The sequence below is a fragment of the Sarcophilus harrisii genome, chromosome 4 (assembly GCF_902635505.1).
Source record: "Sarcophilus harrisii chromosome 4, mSarHar1.11, whole genome shotgun sequence".
Taxonomy (NCBI): Eukaryota; Metazoa; Chordata; class Mammalia; order Dasyuromorphia; family Dasyuridae; genus Sarcophilus; species Sarcophilus harrisii.
Genome location: NC_045429.1, coordinates 262,461,978 through 262,487,311, shown reverse-complemented (window position 1 = coordinate 262,487,311; position 25,334 = coordinate 262,461,978).

Genomic DNA, 25,334 nt, shown 5'->3' with positions numbered 1-25,334 from the left:
TAAATGCTAGATAAATTTTAACTATTAAAATGGTATGAATGTTAGTCACAAGTTATATTAGCCGTAAGTATAGTAAGAATAATAAATGGAATAGTAGTGGGATACTACCTCATTAAAACTTTACTTAAATTTAATTTCTCTGAAATATCCCATGTGATTTTATTATCAAAAGCAAAACACAAGCAAATAATCTAACTATTGGGTTTTTCATCTCCTCTCTCATTAAATTAGCCCCCTTTTAAACTGCTAATTCATATTCCATCAATCAATAAATATTTATTAAGTAAGTGCTTACTATATGTGAGATACTCTAATTAGTACTGATCTAATTTTCTGTTCTTGATAGATAATATTGGATTGGGAAGTGAAAAAATCTGGGCACACTGATGAGGTACATAAAGTGACTTACAGCTTATATTGGAGTTTATTTATGAATTTTAGTCCTGCTGTAAAGACTTAATCAACATACTGTACCCCTATTCTCTGTCATTCCATTGTAATGAGGAAAAGACAATGCAAACAATACAAACAACACTACTTATGACCTTGAACAACTCACTTATACTGTCTTGGACTTTATTTTTTCATCCTTTAAATAAAAATAGTGTACTACATAGCCTCTAAGGTCCTCTTCAGCTTTAAATATTATGATCTTTTTGGACTCAATTATCATAATAGAATCTAAGATGTACAACTGAATGCCAATACCTTTACTTAATTTGGGGTTTCTAAACTGCACTGAAGAATTTGGTCCAAATTTGAGGTGTCAGTCTGGGAACAGATTAACCAGATGTGCATCTGTCAATTAGACAATTTCACTAACACACTAGTACATTACAGAAAATAGTATAGGAAAATGTGGGTCTCATAATAGCCATTTCTAATGTGGAGGGGGGAGAAAAAAGAAATTTACATAATGATTTTGTTGTATATTTGAAAGGAAGAGTAAGTTGTACAGATTCCTGTGCATTAATCTTTTTTTTTAATTGTACTATGATATGGAAATGCTTGTCTCATTCCATAAGCTAAAAATAAAATAAAAACAAAACAAAAAAATAGGAAAATAATTCCATGATTCTATTTCATCCATCTTAGTGTGGCTGATGCCAGTATTAAGCAAAAAAAAAAAAAAAATGAAGAGAGTATTCGAGGAAAAATACTACCTGCCTGCCTGCCTGGCAGCCTGCCTTTCTATCTATCTATCATCTATCTATCTATGTGGCAGGCACTTCACTAAACACTGTGGGTATAAAGAAAGACAAAGGATAATCTCTGCTTTCAAGTAACTCACAGTCTAATTTGCAAATATATATTGGGAAAACTGGAAATAGTCAACAGATGGGTGTTAGAATTACAGATAATAGAGCTAAAAGGTTTTTGTAAAAGGAAAAATACTAGCTGTGATCTAAAGGAAACCAGGAGATGAAGGTGATAAGGAAGAACATTCCTAGATGTTGGTGAAAAAGCCCTGAGATTGGAGATAGTGTCTCATTTGAGAGACATCAAAGATGTCAGTGTCACTGGGTTTCAGAGTACTCAGAAGGGAAAAAAGGATAATATAATACTATATATATATAATATAGGATAATATAATACTATATATAGTAGTATTATATATTATCATTTTCCCTTAAAATATATATATTATATATATATACTATATATACATAGCAGTATTATATTACCCTTTTTTCCCTGCTGAGTACAGCTCATTATACATTATATATATATATTACAATGCTTATACATTATATATAATATATTACAATGCTTATACATTATATATTATAGCTTATACATTATATATAATGTATGTATGTATGCATACAACTTATTTCATTTCATATGTATGATTATATACAATTTAATATATTGTAATACTTATTATAAGATTATAAAAGTATATGTAAAAAGTAGATCCTGAAAAGTTTTAAAGATAAAATAGAGTATTTTTATATTTGATCTTGGAGACAAAAGATAAATACTGGGGTTTTTAAGTAGAGAAGTAACATGGTTAGACCTATACTTTAGGAAGATCACTTTGGAGGCTCAGTGGAGAATGAAATGTAGTGAACTACAGTGCCAGAAAATAGAGAGAGGTAGATATGAGAGATGACAGAATGTTTCATCATGAGTTAAAAGAGAAATGAAAATCATAACAGAATGTTAGAAAGGAAAACATATTGGAATTTATGACCTACATGGAAGAAATAATTAGCAAAAGAGACTGTTTAATTTTTAAGTAAATAAGAGAATACCAGATTGGAAATAAAAACATATTGAAGTGAAGGATAATTTGAAAGAACAAGAGAAACAAAAGTTAATCATGCTAAAGGAACTTATGTTCCATATAGAATCAAAAGTCATTTATCTCAATGCTATGTAAAGAGAAAAATTGAGTGATAGATCTTCACACACCTATACATATTGCTAAGTCTAAATATTATAATGTAGAAAATTATACAAGAAAATTGAATAGAAATATTTATTACAGAAAACAAAACATCAGTTGAAAGAAGCCATAGATAACCTCCCCAAAAGAAAACTAACAAAACTTTATATTTCAAACTTTATGATAAATTTAATTTAACAGTTCCTTTGGCAAATAACAAATTTTGCAAATGACTAAAAGAAATATCTTCAAATGTAAGTGAAAGAAAGTTGAAAAGTAGCTGAGTAAAAATCCACATTCTTTTGGGGCATCAAAAAAGACTTTATAATTGTCATGCAATTGACATGCAATTGAACTCAGCCTAACAGATAATTTGAATTGTTATTGCCTGAAATGGGGGAGGGAGAGTATAAATTAAGGTAGAGAAAGTAGTTCTAGGCATTGTTTTAAAAAAAATTGTTACCTATTAGGGAACATAGAAGAGTCCCATTTGTAAAGAGCTTGGAGTTTCTAAGGTTGAGTAGCAAAAATCAGCTGAGAAGTATGAATTTCACCATAATAACCTTCCTCTTCTCTGGTAGAGTTAATGAACCTTGATTTAGCACTATGGCAAAAAAAAAAAAAAAAAGGCATGAAGCAGATGAGCTTAGAGAAAGCATAAACCAGATAATCAGCCCCTGATAATTGAAAGTTGTAGATACTGGAAAGAAGACTTTAATACTAAATCATCAATTTGATTTTAATTGGCTATAGATGAGAGGAATGGAGGCAACTCACAAAGTTTGGAGTCTTAAGAAGCCTCTTAAAAAATAAATTGATCTTGCTATTAAGGAAATTCATCATCTAGGTGATTTTTAATGTTTCCTAGAGTAAAGGATTTTATAGCATTTAAAAAACTTGCATTTCTCCAGTCAGAAGTATTTCAAAAAACTGAGATGCTCTTGTTGTTTAAGCTTGACAATCATTTTTTTGAAATAGAGAATGTTTCAAATGAGAGAGTTTCTACCAAAGATATTATTGTTGTATGATCTCAAATCCTCCCAAAAGCACATTTCTAATGAAGGGAAATCTTTCTGACTCCAAACAAATCGAAGACAATATTATTCTACAAGAGTTGATTAAAGGTTTTCTATGTTTCAAGTACTCTGCTATATACTAGGAATTGAAAGAAAAGCAAAGACAAGCCCTGCTTTTAAGAAGCTCATTTTCTAATGGGGAAGACAAAAGAGAGAGGCAATGACATTTACCATGTATATTCCTCAAATGCTTAGTCCAAGTTGTCCTTTTCATCTTTCTTTATGTATGTTCCCTTGTAAATCTGCTAGCCATCTTTTAACTGTCATTCTTTTTCTTCCCTCTTTTTTTCTTTCTATCCAATAATGCTACCAACATAATCTTCTGAAGGCAGAGTTATAATGATGCACCTCTTTTCAAAAACTTTCCATCACTCCCCATTATTCATATAAATTATAATGCAAAATTGCTTTTTATTTAATTCCTTTCATAATCTGGAACCCACCTATCATTCTAGTCTTATATTGTACCTTTTTCACCAAATTGGCATTTCAGATAAGCCAGACAATTAAATATATATTTAATTGAATTTTCCCATTTCTCAGCTCAATGCATTTACATTAACCATTCTCTGAAGGCATTCTTTATTCACCTTTAGTATTCAGAATTTTTCTTGTCTTTAAGTTTTTCATTCTCCTCTATCAAACTTTCCTTCATACCTCTGTTATTGAATTCTCTCTCCTCAATTTTCCTTATATTATACTGAAACAAGTATTTATAACATGGGATCTATCAACTATTTTTAATAACTATCAAAAAGTATAACAGGTTTCTTTTGTAATTCTATAGTAATTATTTGCCTTTAAAAGCATTATTATGATAAGAGATCCATAGATTTTTCTCAAAGTACCAAATGGGGTTCATCACACACATATGCAGACACTTACACAGAAATAGAAAGAGAGAAGGAAAAAGGGAGAGAAGGAGTGAGTCAGGGATGGAGGGAGGGAGGGAAGGAGGAAAAGAGAGAGAGAGAAAGAGAGAAGGAAGGAGGGAGGGAGGGAGGGAGGGAGAGAGAGGAGGGAGATTAAAATCCTCTATAAAAAGTTACCAGTCAGTCAACAAACATTAAGTGCTTCTATTTTTCTGTAAAATATGAATTAATATTTTTAAATGGAAGAAAAAATATCTTTCTCTTCTCAGAGCTTGTTTTGTATCTGTGACACTTGTTCAGTCAAACAGAACCTTCTTAAGGACAAGGGATTCATCCAGTCTCTTATTTAACATGTTGTACTCTGCATATAATTTGAATAAATAAAATGGCAATATATAGCCTTGTTGTCCTTTTCCAGTCTTAAATGAATCATTTATGCTATGTTCAGTTCTTACTGTTACTTCTTGACCTGTGATCTTCAGGAGAAGAGTAAGATTTGATACTCTCATCTCTGAGGATTTACTACATTTTCGTGTCATCCACACAATCTAAATCTGTAATGCAGTCAATGAGGAAGAAGCAGATTTCTTTTCTGGATCTCCCTTGCTTTCTCCAAAATTTATCAAACATTGAAAATTTGGTCTCCAGTATCTCTGCCTCTTCAAAAATCAGCTTGTTCAGCAATATATGTAATGGGGATGAAATAGAACACTCCCAATAAGATCAAAGGTGAAACAAGGTTGCCCACTATCACCATTACAATTCAATATTGTATTAGAAATGTTAGCTTTAGCAATAAGAGAAGAAAAAGAGATGAAAGGAATTAGAATAGGTAATGAGGAAACTAAATTATTACTCTTTGCAGATGATATGATGGTATACTTAAAGAATTTAGAGAATCAACTAAAAACTACTAGAAACAATTCACAACTTTAGCAAAGCTGCAGAATACAAAATAAATCAACATAAATCAGCAGCATTTTTATATATTACCAACAAAGTCTGGCAGCAGTAAATACAAAGAGAAATTTCATTTTAAATAACTATTGCTAATATAAAATATTTGGGAGTCTGTCTGCCAAGGCAAAGTCAGGAACCATGTGACCACAATTCCAAAACACTTTCCACACAAATAAAGTTAGATCTAATCAATTGGGAAAATATCAAATGCTCATGGGTAGACCAAGCTAATATAATAAAAATGACAACATTACCTAAATTAATCTACTTATTCAGTACCATACCAATCAAACTTTCAAGAAATTACAGAGCTAGAAAAAATAATAAAGTTTATCTGGAAGAACAAAAAGTCAAGAATTTCAAGGGAATTAATTTAAAAAATTCAATTGAAGGTGACCTAGCTGTGCTAGACTAAAACTATACCATAAAGCAACAGCCATCAAAACCATTTGGTACTAGCTAAGAAATAGAGCAGTCAGTCCATGGAATAGATTAGGTTTCCAATACACAAAAGTCAATGACTACAGTAATGTAGTGTTTGACAAACCAAAAGATCCCAAGTTTTAGGATAAGAACTCACTATTTCACAAAAACTGCTGGGAAAATTGGAAATCAGTGTGCCAGAAACTAGACACTGACTGACACCTAACAGTCTATACCAAGATAAAGTCTAAATGGGTTCATGATTTAGACACTGAGTGATATTATAAGCAAAATAAAAGAACAAAGCATAGTTTACTTCTCAGATCTGTGGAGAAGGAAGGAGCTTGTGGTATAATAAGAACTGGAATACATTATTGAATACAAAATGGATAATTTTGATTATATTAAGTTAAAATTGTGTATAAACAAAACTAATTCAGATAAGATAAGAAGGGAAGCAATAAGTTGGGGAAATTTTTATAGTCAAGAGTTTTGATAAAGGCTTCATTTCTAAAACATATCTAGAGAATTGACTCAAATTTATAAGAATTCAAGGCATTCTCTAATTGATAAATGGTCAAATAATATGAACAAACAATTTTCAGATGAAGAAATTAAAACAATTTCTAGTTATGTGAAAAGTGTTCTAAATCACTATTGATCAGAGAAATGCAATTTAAGAAAATTCTGAGATACCACTATACACCTTTCAGATTGGCTAAAAAGACAGGAAAAGATAATGATGAATGTTGGATGTGATGTGAAAAAAACTGGGACACTAATACGTTGTTGGAGTTGTGAACTGATTCAAACATTCTGGAGAGCAATTTAATTTCAAATTGAGTTTAACGCTTAAATAGCCTCATCTTTTAGGGTTTTAAATAGCTCAGCTGGGATTCTAAGCACTCCACTACCCTTATTGCCCATAACACTTATTCTAAAGGAATCAGGAACCAAACAGCCATGGTTATTGACGAATTAAATCTTTTTTGTGTAATTTTTTGCATATTCTTGTCACCTCATCTTTATCTCTTCTGCAAAATTCCTACCATCTTTGGTTTCTTTTTTATGGCCATTTGTATGTGAAATTTTGCCTTTCTAAATTTATTGAATAGAAATCTTATTTTTCCCACTGTATTATTTCTTATTGTATTGTATTGTACTAGTCCTTTGCATTATTGATTTGAAAAAAACCTCTTTATCTCTACTTACTATTCTCTGGGATTCTGTATTCAGTTTCTCCTTTCCCTTTCTCTTTCCTTATTTCCTCAGAATTTTTTAAACCCTCATCAGACAGCTATTTTTTTAAATTTACTTTTTCTTTGACATGTTCTTTTCTTTCTGTGTCCTTTATAATATTGTGGACTTCTGTTCATATTTTTTCAGGTGTTCTCTCAGTCAGATGCAATTTCTTAAATCTATTTATCACCTCTCCTTCATATTCATATGTTATATAAGTCATATCTATATTGTCTGATATTTTTGCATCCAGATGTTTAAAGAAAAAGCTTATAATTTGAATCACAGTCAGCTTTTGATCTTGGTTTAACTGATATGTATGTATGTATGTATGTATATATATATATATATATATATATATATATATATATATAATATTTCCCCCTTTAACTATAAAGTATAGAAGCAATATGACTTCCATATTGACCATATGGTGATGTCCATATATAGAGTTGCTATGATGTTGAATAGTTTGCCTTGGATTTGACCAGATATCATTGTTCTCATTCTTAGTTACTAACAGTGTTGTTTTATTTCTTCTAAAAGATTCTTGCCACAGTTATTTTGTGATTATCTGAAATAAATGAACCCATTCCCAAACATTTAGCTTCATTGATTCTTAAGATATTGATGTTTAATTTTTCCATCTCCTGTTTGACCATATCCAACTTATTTTGGTTCATAGATCTTGTACTTCAGGTTCCTGGACAATATCAATTTTTATAACACTGAACTTTTCTTTCATCATCAAACATATTCATAGCCTTGTCTCAGCTATTTCATTAGTATTAGAATTATTTGAAGTTGTCTTCTATATTTCTCTAGTAGTATTTTTGACATCTTCCAAACTGAGAGGCTTATCTTTTGTCACCTCTTTTACTATGAGATTTTTCTTAACATGAGGTTTTCGTAACAAATTTACTGGAGTGTTTTGCCATTTACCTCTTGAGTGGATCTCCTCTTGTCAGAACTCTTCACTGTGATTTGTCTGTCTTGAATAGCCCTGCACAGTATAGCTTGTAGTTTTATTTGAACTATGCAAGCCCTTCTGCTATGACAAGATAGTTATTCAATGAAGAGAGAGTGGGGTGCCTTGCATACAGTAGTATGTACAGTGTATACATTTAAAGAATATATGTTGAAATGAATTGATAAGAATGTTGAACTTGGGCAAAAGATTTTTGTCCAGATTTTAGGTCTGTGCCTATATGACTATGTGGGGAATATGTATCACATTTCTGATCCTTGATTTTATCATCTGTAAAGCATAAGACTACAGTACTTTGAACTGGTTGACATTCTTCATAAAAAAAATAATAACTAGATTTGAACAGAATATCCAACATGTGGCTTGATCAGTATGTTGGGAATATAGTCTCCTATATCCTGTATATTATGTCTTACTTAATATTATTTAAGATCTCATTAGCTTTGGGGACTATCATCTTGTAGTACCAACTTAAACTGTGTTTTTAGTCCATTGAAACTACCAGATTTTCTTCACATGATTTTATAGCTTTATTTGATTAGACAGTGCAATCATTGTTGATTGAATGCTCAGTGATCAATGTCTTAGATAATGTACTTCTGACTTTCTAAGAATTTCATTTAATATTTCATCTGTACAGAACATATCCCAATTGCCCAGAGATAGCTATGCAAATCTAATTGGTCTTCATCTTCTATAAGGCAATGGAAGCAAATTATGGAAAAAAGAAACCCTGGTTTACAATATGATAATGAAAATATGAATGAAAAATGATGGAAGCACAGAACTAGAGCAAGAAAAGAGCACAGTACAGATTTCTTCTGGTCCATTCACAAGATATTAAAAGACTGTTGGCCCTTTAATTCTTCAGTTGTAAATTTATGTGCTGAAGTTGACTGATAATAGTAATAAACGAGCTGATTCTGGCTCCAAATATAGCTTTTATTGACACAAATAAAAATGTGATAACAGGTTATCAAATTTGTAGCACTGTGCTATTCAGATCAAAACAATAAACTTCGGAGATTAATTATTAGGACAGTCAGATGATACAGTGCATAGAGCATCATCCCTGGAGTCAGAAGGACCTGAGTTTAAATCTACCTCTCAAACACTTAACACTTTTTAGCTGTGTGAGTCATTTGACTCATCAAAACCAAGCCATTGCCTCACCCCCCCAAAAAACAAACAAACAAAAACAAAGAAAGAGATTAATTATTCCAACCTGTTTATTTTACAATTGAGGAAAGTGAGGGTTAGAGTTGATTATTATTTTATCCAGGGTCACACAATTTAACAAGTAGCAGAGAGAGCCAAGATTAGAATTTAATTGTTTTGGCTGCAAAAGCAGTACCTGCATGTACCATGTTTAGAAGGAAAAGCAGAATCATGGATAGATGAAGGGAAGAATGGAATGACTTGAATATTTGAGAAAATGCAAAAACAATGGAAGGAAGGAAGGAAGGAAGGAAGGAAGAAAGGAAGGAAGGAAGAAAGGAAGGAAAGAAGGAAGGAAGGAAGGAAGGAAGGAAGGAAGGAAGGAAGAAGGAAGAAAGGAAGGAATGAAGGAAGGAAAGGAAGGGAAAAAAAACTTTACATCATCATATGCTACATTCACATAAATATAAAAGTAAAAGCATTTTCTGACATGTCTCTGATAGACTACAAATCTGTTTGTGAATGTCAGGGTCTAATAAACTACATCTATGAACATCTTTTACATTTTATATTCTGATTTTAATCCCAGCTTCAGCATTTGATTTTTGCTAGTTTTTGTTTACTCAAGTGTATATACTGTGGACATGTGGTATTATATGTGTGGGGAATTTTGCCTTGTAACAAATGCATTTGTGTTTTGAAAAACAAGAAGGGAAAACCCTTATCTTCTGAAAACATATTTGTTCCAGAATATCTTAACCCAGAGGAAAGGAGAGGGAGAAGAGAAAGAGTGAAAAAGAGTTAATGTGTTGGAAATGTCTTCTTTTAGTGACTTAGAGCAAGGAGTTGAAAAAAGATAACAAAATACATAACATAGACTGATACAAAGAGGAAATGTTTTCAGAAAAACAAAGGGAAACCAAAAGGACATTATGTTGCTAAGTGAATAAACAGATGAGTATATATTGTGCCTTCTTTTCTCATCCCCAAGACCAAGTGACTAAGATAAAGAAACTTTACTCCAGGATATGGAGTTTTGTGATTACTATTTACTATTACAATTCAGAATTCAGAATCATACAATGTTAGCAATTAAACAGGACCTCATCTCAGTGATTATGTAATGCTACTCATAGCTGAAAAAGAATCCCTAAGTGATTGTAAATCCTTTCTTCAAAGACATCCAATGAGAGAGCACTCACTACCTCCAAGGAAGTTGATTCCAGCTTTGGGATAGCAATGATCAGCAAAATTTCCCTTACATCAATGCAGGTTGTTTGAAGTATTGCTAGCTTCAACTAATCAGTTCAAAACTGGAAATTTTAAGAGCTCTGAAGACTAACTATTTAATTCCTCACTTTGTTAATAAAATCCAGGAAATATGAACCTTATAAGACTTTAAATATTTATTAGGAGTAAAACAAATGATCAAATAACAGGGAATTAATTTCACATGCATTCTGAATTCAAGGTATAATGAAAATAGTTCCCTCCTAGACTCACACTCCAGAGATATTAGTAGAGAAAAAAGTCTTGCTATCCCTGCTCAAAAAGCGTTCCTGAAAATATTTATTCCCTACTTTTATTTTAAGACCCCATGCAATTCTTGATTTGCAGGACCTCTTTCACTACTCAGTTTGGCTTTGTAGGGATGGTGGTGGTGGTTATTTCATCATTCATGAATGCTCAACTTTATATGATTTAATGTATTTTCCTTCTCTAGTGTGTTTTCACTATACACATGAAGATCACAAAGAAAAGCTTAGTGTGTTATCCAGGGTCACATAGGTAGAAGCCAAACTTATACTCATGTCTTCCTGACTTTAGGTTCAGGGTTGTTTAACATTCATCATCTTCATGCTTCTATGATATTTTCTTCCTTCTTAGAGTTTTGACTCATACCCTTTTTAAAAAGAAGCAGTTTTTTTCCCCAAATAGCATCAATAATCAATCTGTAAACATTTATTAAGTGCTTACTATGTATTATGTATCAGGAATTTCTTTCTCTTCATCCTTTTCTTAAGAAAATAACCAAGCTCCTTCTATGGACATAGAGAAACTGATTAGATTAAGATTGGAAAAGAATATAGCATGGTTATATAGTGTCACCTTATTTATTTAACTTATGTACAGAGCATACTATGCATAATACCAAGCTAAATAACTCAAAAGTTGTAATTATGAATGCTGGTTGAAATATCAACAATCTGGAGGGGACGTGGGAAAACTGGGACATTGATGCATTGTTGGTGGAGTTGTGAATGATTCCAACCATTCTTGAGAGTAGTTTGGAACTATGCTCAAAAAGTTATCAAACTGTGCATACCCTTTGATCCAGCAGTGTTACTACTGGGCTTGTATCCCAAAGAGATTATAAAGAAGGGAAAGGGACCTGTATATGCACGAATGTTTGTGGCAACCCTTTTTGTAGTGGCTAGAAACTGGAAACTGAATGGATGTCCATCAGTTGGAGAATGGCTGAATAAATTGTGGTATATGAATATTATGGAATATTATTGTTCTGTAAGAAATGACCAACAGGATGATTTCAGAAAGGCCTGGAGAGACTTACACAAACTGATGCTGAGTGAAATGACCAGGACCAGGAGATCATTATATACTTCAACAACAATACTATATGATGATGTTCTGATGGACCTGGCCATCCTCAGCAACGAGATCAAGCAAATCATTTCCAATGGAGCAGTAATGAACTGAACCAGCTACGCCCAGAGAAAGAACTCTGGGTGATGACTAAAAACTATTACATTGAATTCCCAATCCCTATATTTATGCCCACCTGCATTTTTGATTTCCTTCACAAGCTAATTGTACAATATTTCAGAGTCTGATTCTTTTTGTACAGCAAAATAACGGTTTGGTCATGTATACTTATTGTGTATCTAATTTATATTTTAATATATTTAACATCTACTGGTCATCCTGCCATCTGGGGAAGGGGGTGGGGGTAATTATTTATTACCTTAATAAAAGGTAAAAAATTGGAACAAGAGGTTTGGCAATTGTTAATGCTGTAAAGTTACCCATACATATAACCTGTAAATAAAAGGCTATTAAATAAAATAAAAAAAAAGAAATATCAACAATCTCAAATATTCAGGCAAAACAACTCTGAAAAAGAATTTTAGCAATTTTTTCCTTCACATAGCCCATAATCCAAAAGAAGTTAGTATTAATTTATTATTAATTAAGTTCAAACAATTTATTAAACATTCATTTTACAACAACTTAGTAACCATTTTCAGAATGCAAAAATTGAAAGAAAAAGAGAATTATTCATATAATTATTAAATTATTACCATAATTTACTAACAGAATCTATTTTCCTATAAGAGGTAAGTGTACAACTTCTCAAAACTTAAAATTAAACTACTCAAGTTAAGATTTCAAGTGATATCTAATGATGCAGAGTTTTACTGTTTCCCTTTACGACTTTAAATATAAGATGGTGTCTATATGAGTTTGTTATAGGTAATGTCATGTCTTGGTACAAAGTCTGGGGATCATTGAACTCATATGAATTCATTGAACTCATGAGCTACTAAGAGACAAATGAGAGACAATCTATCTTTGAGGAACCTAGTCTCACTGGCAAAGAGGAAAGATAAACTTCTGTACCTTTCCAGATGAGCAAAGAGAAAGTAACATCAGGAGAAAAATATGCCAATAATTAGGGAATGGAGGAAATTTCCTATAGAAGATAGTAAATGGGAGGTGGAGCCAAGATGCTGGAGAAGGCACACACGATTTTCTAAGCTCCTCTCATACCCTCATTACCAATTTTTAAAATCAGCCTGAAAAATAGTGCTTGACTGGTAAAATTCACAAAGATTGGAAGTACAACAACCTACCAGCCGAAAATAATTTGGAAGATCGCCAGAAAAGGTTTGTCTTAAGGGGTGGGAACAGACCAGCGCAGGCAGGGATAGAACCGGGAGCGGGGCGGCCTCTGTGGTTGGAAGGTTAACAGAGAGCCCTCTGCCATAGCCTGACTGCTTTGCTTTGGTTGTGACATATGGATCAGCAGAGAAGTTATAGCCAGGGTAGAGGGTACTCTTAAGAACACCAGAACCTAACAGGATCTCGCTGTGCCCACCCAGAACTGGAAGTGATTCAGCGCAGACCATAAAATAGCTCTGAAGTGGCATTATGCAGCAGGGGCTTTCACTGGAGGTGGGGGGGAGGAAGAGTCATAAATCTGCATGGCAGGGGGCATAGCCCGGGGCAGTCTCTAATCTGCTTCCAGTGTCATTAAGGATAAGGCAACTGGGCTTTTGTGGGCTTTTGCAGTGGGGTGGGGGAGTGGGGTAGTGATACTTATGCTCCTCAGCCTCTAGCCCCAAGACAGTCACTAATACTCACAGTGGGGCTCCTTGCAGGGCACTTCTGAAGCTTGACCCATGAAACCCAGGCCTAGTCACTTCTGGGGTGGAGTGTTTCCCAGAACACTGCCGGCCACTTTTTGCAGCCCATTGACAGGTTAGCTACTGTTCATACACCTATCCCTGCTCTGCAGAGGAAGCTGGTAATCTCCTTGCCCTGAAGGCAGACCCTAAAGACTTAAAAAAAAATGAGTTAAACAAATCAAAAGGATGATCAATAACTTCCATACAGAAAGAGAGCAGGTTTTCAACCCCAAGGAGACTAATAGCAGATATTCTCCAAACAATACCCCAAAGGGGGATGTAACCTAGTTCCCAATACAAAAGGCTCTCCTAGAAGAAACTATAAAAAATCTTAAAAGAGAAATAGAAGAAAACTGAAGCAAGGAAAGAGAATCAATATAAGAGAGCAACAACTTCCTGAAATGTGAATTAGAAAAAGTAAAGTACTGCCAGGAAAGCAGGATTTGTGAATTAGAAAAGATAAAGAACTCCCAAGAAAGTAGGATTTGTGAATTGGAAAAAGAAAGTAACTCAGTAAAAAAATTTTAAAAATAAAATAAAATAGTGAAATGGAAAAAAATTCCATAGAGCAAAACAACTCATTTAAAAACCCAATTGGACATATACAAAAAGAAGTAAAAAAGCTAATGAAGAAAATAACTCATTAAACATCAGAACTGAACAAATAGAAATGAATGATTCATTGAGACATCAAGAATCAGTCAAGCAAAACCAAAAATTAAAAAAAATGAAAAACTAGAAAAAATGTTAAAAATCTACATGGAAAAACAATAGACCTGGAAAATAGATCTAGGAGAGATAATTTGAGGATTATTGGACTTCCCAAAAATTATGATGAAAAAAAGAGCCTAGATACTATTTTATGGTAAATCATCAAAGAGAACTGCACAGATGCAATAGAATCAGAAAGTAAGATAGACATTGAAAGAATTCATCTAACACCTGAAAAAAGACCTAAAATAAAAATAAAAATTCCAAGGAATATTGCAGCAAAATTTCAGAACTGTCAAACTAAGGAAAAAATATTACAAGCAGCCAGGAAAAAAAAAATTCAAATACTGAGGTGCCACAATAAGGCTCACTCAAGATCTAGTTGCTTCCACATTAAAAGATCAAAGGGCCTGGAATTTGATATTCCAAAAGGCAAAAGAACTTGGAATGCAGCCAAGAAAAAACTGCTCATCTAAACTGAGCATTTTCTTCAATGGAAGAAGATGAACATTTAATGAAACAGATGAATTCCATTTGTTTCTAAGGAAAAAAAAAAACAGATCTAAACAAAAAAAAAAAAAAAATAGATCTCCAGCCACAGGACTCAAGAGAAGCAAAAAAACATAAAAATAACTCTTGAGAACTGTATTTCTGCTGTGGATATATATAAAAAATACATCTATAATTTGATTTTATTGATATAACATAAAAAGGGAAGTAGAAATAGAAAGGGTATAGTGGCAGAAAAAGGGGAAAGGGGAGATAAAAAGAGGGAAACTACATCCCACAAAGAGGCAAGGGAAACCTATCATATCTGAGGGAATTTAGAAAGGGGAAGGAACATTGTGTGAATCTCACTCTCATCAGAGTTGGTTCAAAGAGAAAATAATTGACATATTTGTTTTACAAAGTAACTTCTCTCTCTCTCCATTAAAAAGTGGGAGAGGAAAAGGGAAAAGAAAAAAGGGAAGGGTACAAGAAAGATGAAGGGATTCAAAGGGGGGAAGGAGGAATCCTAAAGAGGGAGAGCTGCATGACACAAGTGGTGTCCATAAGTTTAATATGGGGAAAGGAGGTAAGGGGGGGGGCAAGAAAAAGAAAAGCATAATCTGGGGAGAATAAGATGGCAGGAAATACAGAATTAATAATTTTCACTGTAAATGTGAATGGGATGAATTCTCTCTAAAGCAGAGGCGAATAGCAGACTGGATCAAAAGTCAGAACCCTACAATATGTTGTCTACAGGAAGCATATTTAAAGCAGGGAGATACATACAGAGTAAAGGTAAAAGGCTGGAGCAGAATCTATTATGCTTCAGGTGAAGTTAAAAAAAGCAGGGGTAGTCATCCTTATCTTAGATCAAGCAAAAGCAAAAATAGATCTAATTAAAAGAGATAAAGAAGGAAACTATATCTTGGGTAGCATAGACAATGAAACAAGTGGTATAGCATCTAATTTCCTAAAGGAGAAGTTAAGAGAGCTGTAAGAAGAAATAGACAGCAAAACTGTAATAGTGGGAGATCTCAAACTTGCACTCTCAGAGTTAGATAAATCAAACCACAAAACAAATAAAAAAGAAATTTAGGAGGTAAATAGAATATAAGAAAAATTAGCCATGATAGATCTTTGGAGAAAACTGAATGGTGACAGAAAAGAGTATACTTTCTTCTCAACAGGTCATGGAACCTATACAAAAATTGACCATGTATTAGGACATAAAGACCTCAAAATTAAAGGCAGGAAGGCAGAAATAGTAAATGTTTTCTTTTAAGATCAGGATGTAATAAAAACTACATTCAACAAAAAGTTAGGGGTAAATAGACCAAAAAATAATTGGAAATTAAGTAGTCTCATCTTAAAGAATAATTGGATGAAACAGCAAATTATAGACACAATTAAAATTTCACTCAAGATAATGACAATGATGAGACATCAATCAAAATTTGTGGGACGCAACCAAAGCAGTAATAAGGGGGAATTTTATATCTTTAAATGCTTTCTTGAATAAGAAGATCAATGAATTGGGCTTGCAACTTAAAAGGCTAGAAAAAGACCAAATTAAAAACCCCCAATCAAACACTAAATTTGAAATTCTAAAATTAAAAAGAGAAATTAATAATATTTAAAGTAAGAAAAATATTGAATTAATAAATAAAACTAAGAGTTGGTTTTATGAAGAAACCAATAAAATAGATAAACTTTTGGTAAATCTGATTAGAAAAAGGAAAAAGGAAAATCAAATTGTTAGTCTTAAAAATGAAAAGGAAGAACTTTCCACCAATGAAGAGGAAATTAGAGCAATAATAAGGAGTTACTTTGCTCAAATTTATGCCAATAAATTTGATAATCTAAGTGAAATGGATGACTACCGAAAAAAGTATAGCCTTCCCAAATTAAAAAGGAAGAAGTAAATTGCTTAAACAATCCCATTTCAGAAAAAGAAATAGGACAAACTATTAATTTACTCTCTAAGAAAAAATCCTCAGGACCAGTTGGATTTACATGTGAATTCAACCAAAAATTTAAAGGATAATTACCCCCAATGCTATATAAGCTATTTGAAAAAATAGGGAATGGAGGAGTCCTACCAAATTCCTTTTATATTACAGACATGGTTTCAACCTAACCCAGGTAGATTGAAAACAGAGAAAGAAAATTATAGACCAATCTCCCTAATGAATATTGATGCTAAAATCTTAAATAAGATATTAGCAAAAAGACTACAGAAAATCATACAGAATTTTGCACCATGATCAAATAAGATTTATACCAGGAATGCAGGGCTGGTTCAATATTAGGAAACCTATTAGCATAATTGACCAAATTAATAACCAAATTAACAAAAACCATATGATCATCTCAACAGATGCAGAAAAAGGATTTTATAATATCCAACATCCATTCCTATTAAAAAACATTTGAGAGTATAGGAATAAATGGACTTCTCCTTAAAATAATCAGTAGCATTTATTTCAAAATATCAGTAAGCATCATATGTAATGGGGATAAATTGGAACCATTCCAAATAAGATCAGGAGTGAAACAAGGTTGACCACTATCACCATTACTATTCAATATTGTATTAGAAATGCTAACTTTGGCATTAAGAGTTGAGAAAGTGATTAAAGGAATTAGAGTAGGTAATTAGGGAACTAAATTATCACTCTTTACTGATGATATGAAAGTATACTTAGAGAACCCCAGAGATTCTTCTAAAAAGCTATTAGAAATAATCCACATCTTTAGCAAAGTTGCAGGATACAAAATAAACCCACATAAGTCATCAGCATTCTTAGATAACACTAACAAAATCCAACAGCTAGAGTTACAAACAGAAATTCCATTTAAAGTAACCACCGATAATATAAAATATTTAGGAATATATCTGCCAAAGAAAAATCAGAAACTATATGAGCAAAACTACAAAACACTTTCCACACAAATAAAGTCAGATCTAACCAACTGGAAAAATATTAAATGCTCTTGGATAGGGAGAGCAAATGTAATAAAGATGACAACACTCCCTAAACTGATCTATTTATTTAGCGCTATACCAATCAGACTCCCCAAAAACTATTTTAATGACCTAGAAAAAATAACAACAAATTTCTCATGGAAAAACAAAAGGTCACGAACTTCAAGGGAATTAAAGAAAAAAAAATCAAATGAAGGTGGCCTAGCTGTACCAGATCTAAAATCGTATTATAAAGCAGCAGTTACCAAAATTATGTGGTATTGGCTAAGAAATAGACTAATTGATCAGTGGAATAGGTTAGTTTCAAAGGAAAAAACAGTCAATAACTTTTATAATAGTGTTTGACAAACCCAAAGATCCCAGCTTTTGAGATAAGAACTCACTGTTTGACAAAAATTGATGGGAAAAATTGGAAATCAATATGGCAGAAAGTAGGCATTGACCCACACTTAACACCGTACATCCAGATAAGGTCAAAATCGGTTCATGACCTAGGCATAAAGAATGAGATTATACATAAATTAGAAGAACATAGGATAGTTTACCTCTTGGACCTTTGGAAGAGGAAGGAATTTATGATCTAAGAGGAAGTAGAGATCATTAATGATCACAAAATAGAAAATTTTAATTATATCAAATTGAAAAGTTTTTTTTTACAAACAAAACTAATGTACACAAGATTAGAAGGGAAACAATAAACTGGGAAAATATTTTTTACAGTCAAAGGTTCTGATAAAGCCCTCATTTCCAAAATATATAGAGAATTGACTCTAATTTATAAGAAATCAAGCCATTCTCCAACTGATTAAGGGTCAAAGGATATGAAAAGACAATTCTCAGATGAAGAAATTGAAACTATTTCTAGTCATATGAAAAGATGCTCCAAGTCATTATTAATCAGAGAAATTCAAATTAAGATAACTCTGAGATATCACTACACACCTGTCAGATTGGCTAGAATGACAGGAAAAGATAATGCATAATGTTGTAGGGGATGTGGGAAAACTGGGACACTGACACATTGTTGGTGGAATTGTGAATATATCCAGCCATTCTGGAGAATGATTTGGAACTATGCTCAAAAAGTTATCAAACTGCTTTGATCCAGCAGTGTTACTACTGGGCATATGTCCTAAAGAGATTTTAAAGCAGGGAAAGGTATCTGTATGTACAAGAATGTTTGTGGCAGCCCTCTTTGTAGTGGCCAGAAACTGGAAACTGCATGGATGCTCATCAATTGGAGAATGGCTGAATAAATTGTGGTATATGAATATTGTGGAAAATTATTGTTGTATAAGAAATAACTAGCAGGATAATTTCAGAAAGACCTGGAGAGACTTACATGAACTGATGCTGAGTGAAATGAGCAGGACCAGGAGATCATTATATACTTCAACAACAATACTATATGATGACCAGTTCTGATGGACCTGGCCCTCTTCAACTATGAGATGAACCAAATCAGTTCCAATAGAGCAGTAATGAATTGAACCAGCTACACCCAATGAAAGAACTCTGGGTGATGACTATGAACCACTGTATAGAATTCTCAATCCCTTTATTTTTGTCCACCTGCATTTTTGATTTCCTTCACAGGGTAAATGTACACTATTTCAAAGTCCAACTCTTTTTGTATACTTATACTCTAACATATTTAACATATATTGGTCATCCTGCCATCTGGCAGAAGGGATCGGGGGAAGGAGGGGAAATGTTGGAATAAAAGGTTTTGCAATTGTCAGTGCTGAAAAATTGCCCATGCATATATCTTGTAAATAAAAAGCTATGATAATAAAAATAATAATAAAAAAGGAAGAAGATAGTAAATGATCTTATTAATGGAAGAAGTCACAAATTCTGAGAGACAAAGAGCAAGGTATATTTCAGGTGTTGGGAAAGGTGTTTCAAAAGATAGAGGCAAAATACAATGAAATTAAAACTTGGAATGAACCATAATAATCATCTGACAAAGGAAAGCAGCCTACAATTTATTTGACAAGTGATTTTCCAGCCTCTTCTTGTAGACATCTAATGGTTAATTAGGGATATCCACTCAAATATTATGTAGAAACCATTAGGAAAACTCAAAAATGATTTTGAAAATCAAGTAAGAGAAATTGAGGAAAAAATTAGGAAAAAAATTTAGTACTGCAAAAGGAAATTTAGAAAGCTAATGAGAAATGTAGAAAGTTAAAATGCCTTAAAAAACAAAATTGGCCAATTGGAAAAGGAGACACAAAAGGTCACTGAAAAAAATTCCTTAGAAATGAGAACTGAGCAAATGGAAACTAATGACTTTATGAGAAATCAAGATACAATAAAGCAAAACCAAAAAAAGAAAAAATAGAAAAATGTGAACTCTTTCATTAGAAAAACAATTAACCTGGAAAAGAGATCCTTTTTTTTTTTCCTTTCACAAAATAACTTTTATGGAAGTATTATGCGTAAATTCCTAGCCTCATTAGAGGGCTGGGGGTGGGGCTTGGAAAATATTCTATAACTCAAAAGTTTTTAAAAAAATGTTAAAAATGTTTTAAATGTAACTGAGGAAAAATATCAAATAAATAAAATTAAATAAAAAGAAAAGAAAGAATTAAAAATGACATGAGCTAAAGGGAATAAGAAAAAATAAAGGAGAGAATTGTGAATGGTTTCAATTATTTTAGAGAACTGTCTGCAACTATGTCCAAAAGGCTATAAAATTGCATAATCCTTTGGCTCTGCAATGCCACTATTATGCCTATACCTTCAAATAGATCAAAGAAAGACAAAGAGGACCCAGATGTACAAAAAAATATTTATAACAATTTTTTACGTAGTAGCAAAGAATTGGACTTTGAAGGGATACTCATCAGTTGAGGAATGGCTTAAAAGCTGTTGCATATGGTTGTGATGAAGTACTATTATGCTATAAAAATGATGAGGAGTATGATTTCAGAAAAAAATCATAGAGCAAGACCTTTATGAATTGATACAAAATAAAGTGAGAAAAACTAAGAGATCATTGTGCACAGTAACACAATGTTGTAATGACAATCAACTGTGAAAAACTTGACTGCTCTGATCAATACATTGATGCAAGAAATTTCAAAAGGACTCATGGCTTAAAAAATAAAACTGAGAAAGATAACTGATGAAGTCTGAAGGCAATTTGAAATTTAAAAGTTTCACCATTTTTTTGATATGGCTAATATGTAAGCATATTTTGCATGATTTCATGTGTATAATGGTTATTATTATATTTGTCTTTGTAGTGGGTGGGTAATTGAGGAAGGAAAGGAGAAAATTTGAAACTCATTTTAAAAAAGAATATTTAAATTAAATATATACATACATATATGCATATGTATATATATATAAACATATACATGCATGTATATATAACAGATTAATTTGCCTCTCCTGCTCATTGCTCCTTTTTGTGCTATCTAGAATTTTAAATAGCAAGTCTAATCTCTCTCCTATATGGAAACCTTTTCTTCAGATTAAATGTAACTAATTCCTTCAACCATTCCTCATTTGTACTGGACTCAGTGCCTATTTATTATACTCAATTACTTTTCTCAGGAAATGTCAGCCTTCCAACATCCTTCTCAAACTATGTTGTCCAATGAGCATATACTCTAGATTAGTTGTGATAAGAACAGAGGACAGTAGAATTATCACTTCCTGTAGTCGAGAATCTATCCTACTAATGTAGTTAAAAACCTCATTAGCTATTGCTTATTCATCTTGACTTTACAGTCTCCTAAAACTCCATGTCCTTGTGGGAATTTTGTACAATATGTTTAGAAACAACTTTTAGGCTAGCTTGTTTGGAACAAAGAATGTATGAATGAAAGTAATATGAAATATATTTATAAAAGTGATTAAGTCAAACAATTGAGGAATTTAAAAGATAAAATAATGAATTTGTATTTTATTCTTAGGATACTATGGAATCACAATTTTTTTTTATTTTTTAGGAAAGGGACCTGGTTAGAATTATAGTTTAGGAATCATAACTTGTCACTTGTGTGGAAGATAGATTGGAAAGGGAAGGCACTACTTGAATTAAGGAGGCCAGTAAAGAGGCTATTGTAATAATCCAGACAAGTTTTAATGAGAACTTGAAGTATGGTAGTGGCCATGTGAATGGCTGCTCTCCCAGTGAGAGATGATGTAGAAGTAAAAATTAACAAAACTGGTCAATTTATCTAATATGGGCTTAGAAGAAGAAAGTGTCGGTAAACATTCTGTGACTGCACTCCTGGATGACTAGAAGGATAGTGTGCCCAATAGATAAGACAAGTTTGGAGGAACAATGGTTTGAGGAAAGGGTACAGAATGACTGCCATTTTTGTACATGTAGAGTTTGAAATGTTGATGGAAAATTAAGAATGTTCAGATAAAAGAATGGAGATCATGAGTTTGGAGCTTGATTTTGAAACTTGGAAAACATGTGTAGAATTAACAACTGGAACCCAAAGAGCAGTTAAGATCATCAAGACATGGCCTGTCATAGAAAAATAAGAGAACTAGAACAAAACCTGGCAGAAGTTCTCATGTATAAGAAATTCTGAGTCTGTTGCCCTCTGAAACAAGGAGCTTTGCTTTACCCTTCATAATGCTATTCAAACTATTCCCAGAACCCATCCTGCCTTTGAAGGGTTAAGATCTCTATGGTGGGCAGAAGTTCTATTTCCTGGAATTTGGAATGATTTGTATTATTATTATTGTTTAATACATTTTATCTCTTTATAGTTGCAACGTACACTTAGAAGCACTCTGGATACAGGAAACGATTATTATGGAAATGAACAAAAGTCTGGTTTCAATTCAGCTCCAATTATAATTCAAACATGAGCTGATTCTGAATCAACACAAAAAGCAAACCAGAGCTGTTTCCTTTTGTGAAAGAGTGCTGATGTTGTTCCTAACAGAGTGAGAAAAATATGTTCCATAGAATGATCTTAAGGTAGCAGAGGAACAGGGCTATGAGCTAATAGGCTTCTAGCGACTCAATTTTCCTCTGATTCAGCACCATTTCATGGATGAAGTGGCAAGAACGGTTTTATTTTTAAATTATAGAGTACAGAGTATGTACTAGAGAGTACAGAATATGTTTTAAGTCAATTTCCTTGCAATGTTTTCAGTAATAGCATGTAAAAAAGTACAATTGTAATAATGCATTTTAGTTAATTAGGTGGGGTAAAAGATATTAAATGAAAATAATAAAAATACCAGTTCTTCTTATTATAGTAACCTTTTTTATAATTACACTACTCGGGGCGGAGCCAAGATGGTGGAGAAGACACACGCGACTTTCTAAGCTCTTCTCTTACCCTCTTTATCAATATTATATCGAGCCTCAAAAATAGTCTTGACTGCTACAATTCGTAAAGATAAGAAGTAGAACAACTCACCGGCCGAAGAAAATCTGCAGTCTCGCCAAAAAAAGGTTGGTTCCGGGGCCAGGGGGGAGATCGGCGCAGACAGGGAGAGAAATTAGGTTCCGAGGAGAGTCTCAAACCGAGGGTGAAGGCACAGATCTCAGCACAAGTGTGCAGCCCCAACCCGCAGTACGGGGCTTCTCCTTGGGGCAGTTGTGATCCTGCACAGCAGGAGGACACAGCCAGGGTTAGCCTTCAATCTGCGCAGTGGGGAGCTCGGCTTGGGGCCATAGAGCTTTTCCAGGGCCGATTTGCATCAGGCTGAGACGCTGGGCAGAGTTTGCGGCGGTCTGCGGTGTCTGCTGTCTGCGGTCTGTGGTCTGCGGTCAGCTGCTAATACTCACAGTCCCACAAGAGGCTCCGGCCTGGGGCAGTGACACTTTCACTCCTTAGTCTCTAGCTGAGGGCAATCGCTAATCCACTCAGCCCTACTAAGCAGTTTGATAGCCTCGGCAGTGCTGAATCCACTTCCTGTTGGGGAAGGAAAACTCCTCACCAGCACTCCCATACCTCGGAGCCTGAAATCGTTTACATCTTTCCCTGCTCTGCAGAGGAAGCTGGTAACCCCTGCCTAGAGACCCTACCCTAAAGGCTTTAAAACATGAATAAAAAGATGAAAAGAACGATAGACAGCTTCTATGCAGAAAAAGAGAAGGTCAGCAAACCTGAAGAGACCCTCAAACAGCAAAAATGCATCAGACTGTCCTTCCTTACATAATGCTTTCATAGAAGAGACCATTAAAAGTCTCAAAAGAGAGTTAGAAGATAAATGGGGAAAGGAAAGAGAAGCCTTACAAGAGAGCAACAACTTCCTGAAATACGAATTGAAAAATAAAGAATTCACTAGAAAGTAGGATTTGTGAATTGAAAAGACAAAGAACTCGCAAGAAAGTAAGATCCGTGAATTGAAAAGACAAAGAACTCGCAAGAAAGTAGGATCTGTGAATTGAAAAGAAAATAATTCACTAAAAAAAAAATTAGTGAAATGGAAAAAAATCCACAGACCAAAACAATACATTCAAAAACTCAATTGACATATACAGAAAGAAGTAAAAAAGCTAATGAAGAAAATAATTCTTTAAAAAATTAGAACTGAACAAATTGAAACTAATGATCATTGAGACAGCAAGAATCAGTCAAGCAAAACAAAAAAAAATGACAAACTGAAAAACCATGAATTATCTACTTGCAAAACGACAGACTTGGAAAATAGATCTAGGAGAGATAATCTGAGGATTATTGGACTTTCTGAAAACTATGATGAAAAAAGAGCCTAGATACTCATTTTACAAGAAATCATCAAAGAGAACTGCCCAGATGTAATAGAATCAGAAGGTAAAATAGGCATTGAAAGAATTCATCAAACACCTTCTGAAAGAAACCCAAAATAAAACCCCAAGGAATATTGTGCCAAATTTCAGAACTATCAGATTAAGGAAAAATTTTACAAGCAGCCAAAACCCATTTAAATACCGAGGTGCCACAATAAGGATCACCCAAGATCTGGCTGCCTCTTACATTAAAGGAAAGAAGGGCCTGAATATGATATTCTCGAAAGGCACAAGAACTTGGATGCAGCCAAAATAAACACCCAGCTAAGTTGAGCATTTTCTTCCAGGGAAGAAGATGGACATTTAATGAAACAAATGAATTCCATTTGTTTCTGAAGAAAACCAGAATTAAACAAAAAAATTTGATCTCCAAGAATAGAACTCAAGAGATGCAGAAAAGGTAAAAATAACTTTGAGAATTGTATTTGTTGTGGATATACAAAAGAATATATGTAAAATTTGATTGTACTGATATAACATAAAAAAGGGAAGTAGATATGGAAAAGGATGATGGCAGAATAAGGTGGAAGGAGGGATAAAAGAGGGAAACCACATCCCACAAAGAGGCTAAGGAAACTTATCAATCTGAGGGAATTTAGAGAGGGGGAGGAACATTGTGTGAATCTTACTCTCATCAGAGTTGGCTCAAAGAAAAAATAATTGACATTTGGTTTAGAGAAAATACTCTCTCGCCCCATTAAAAACGGGGAGAGGAAAAGGAAAAGAAAAAGAGTAATAAGGGAAGGAAGGGGAAAGACTCAAAGGGGGAGGGAGGGATTATAAAGAGGATAAGATCGTGATACAAGAGGGTACATAAGTTTAAAAGGGGAAAGAGGGTTGGGGAGGCAAG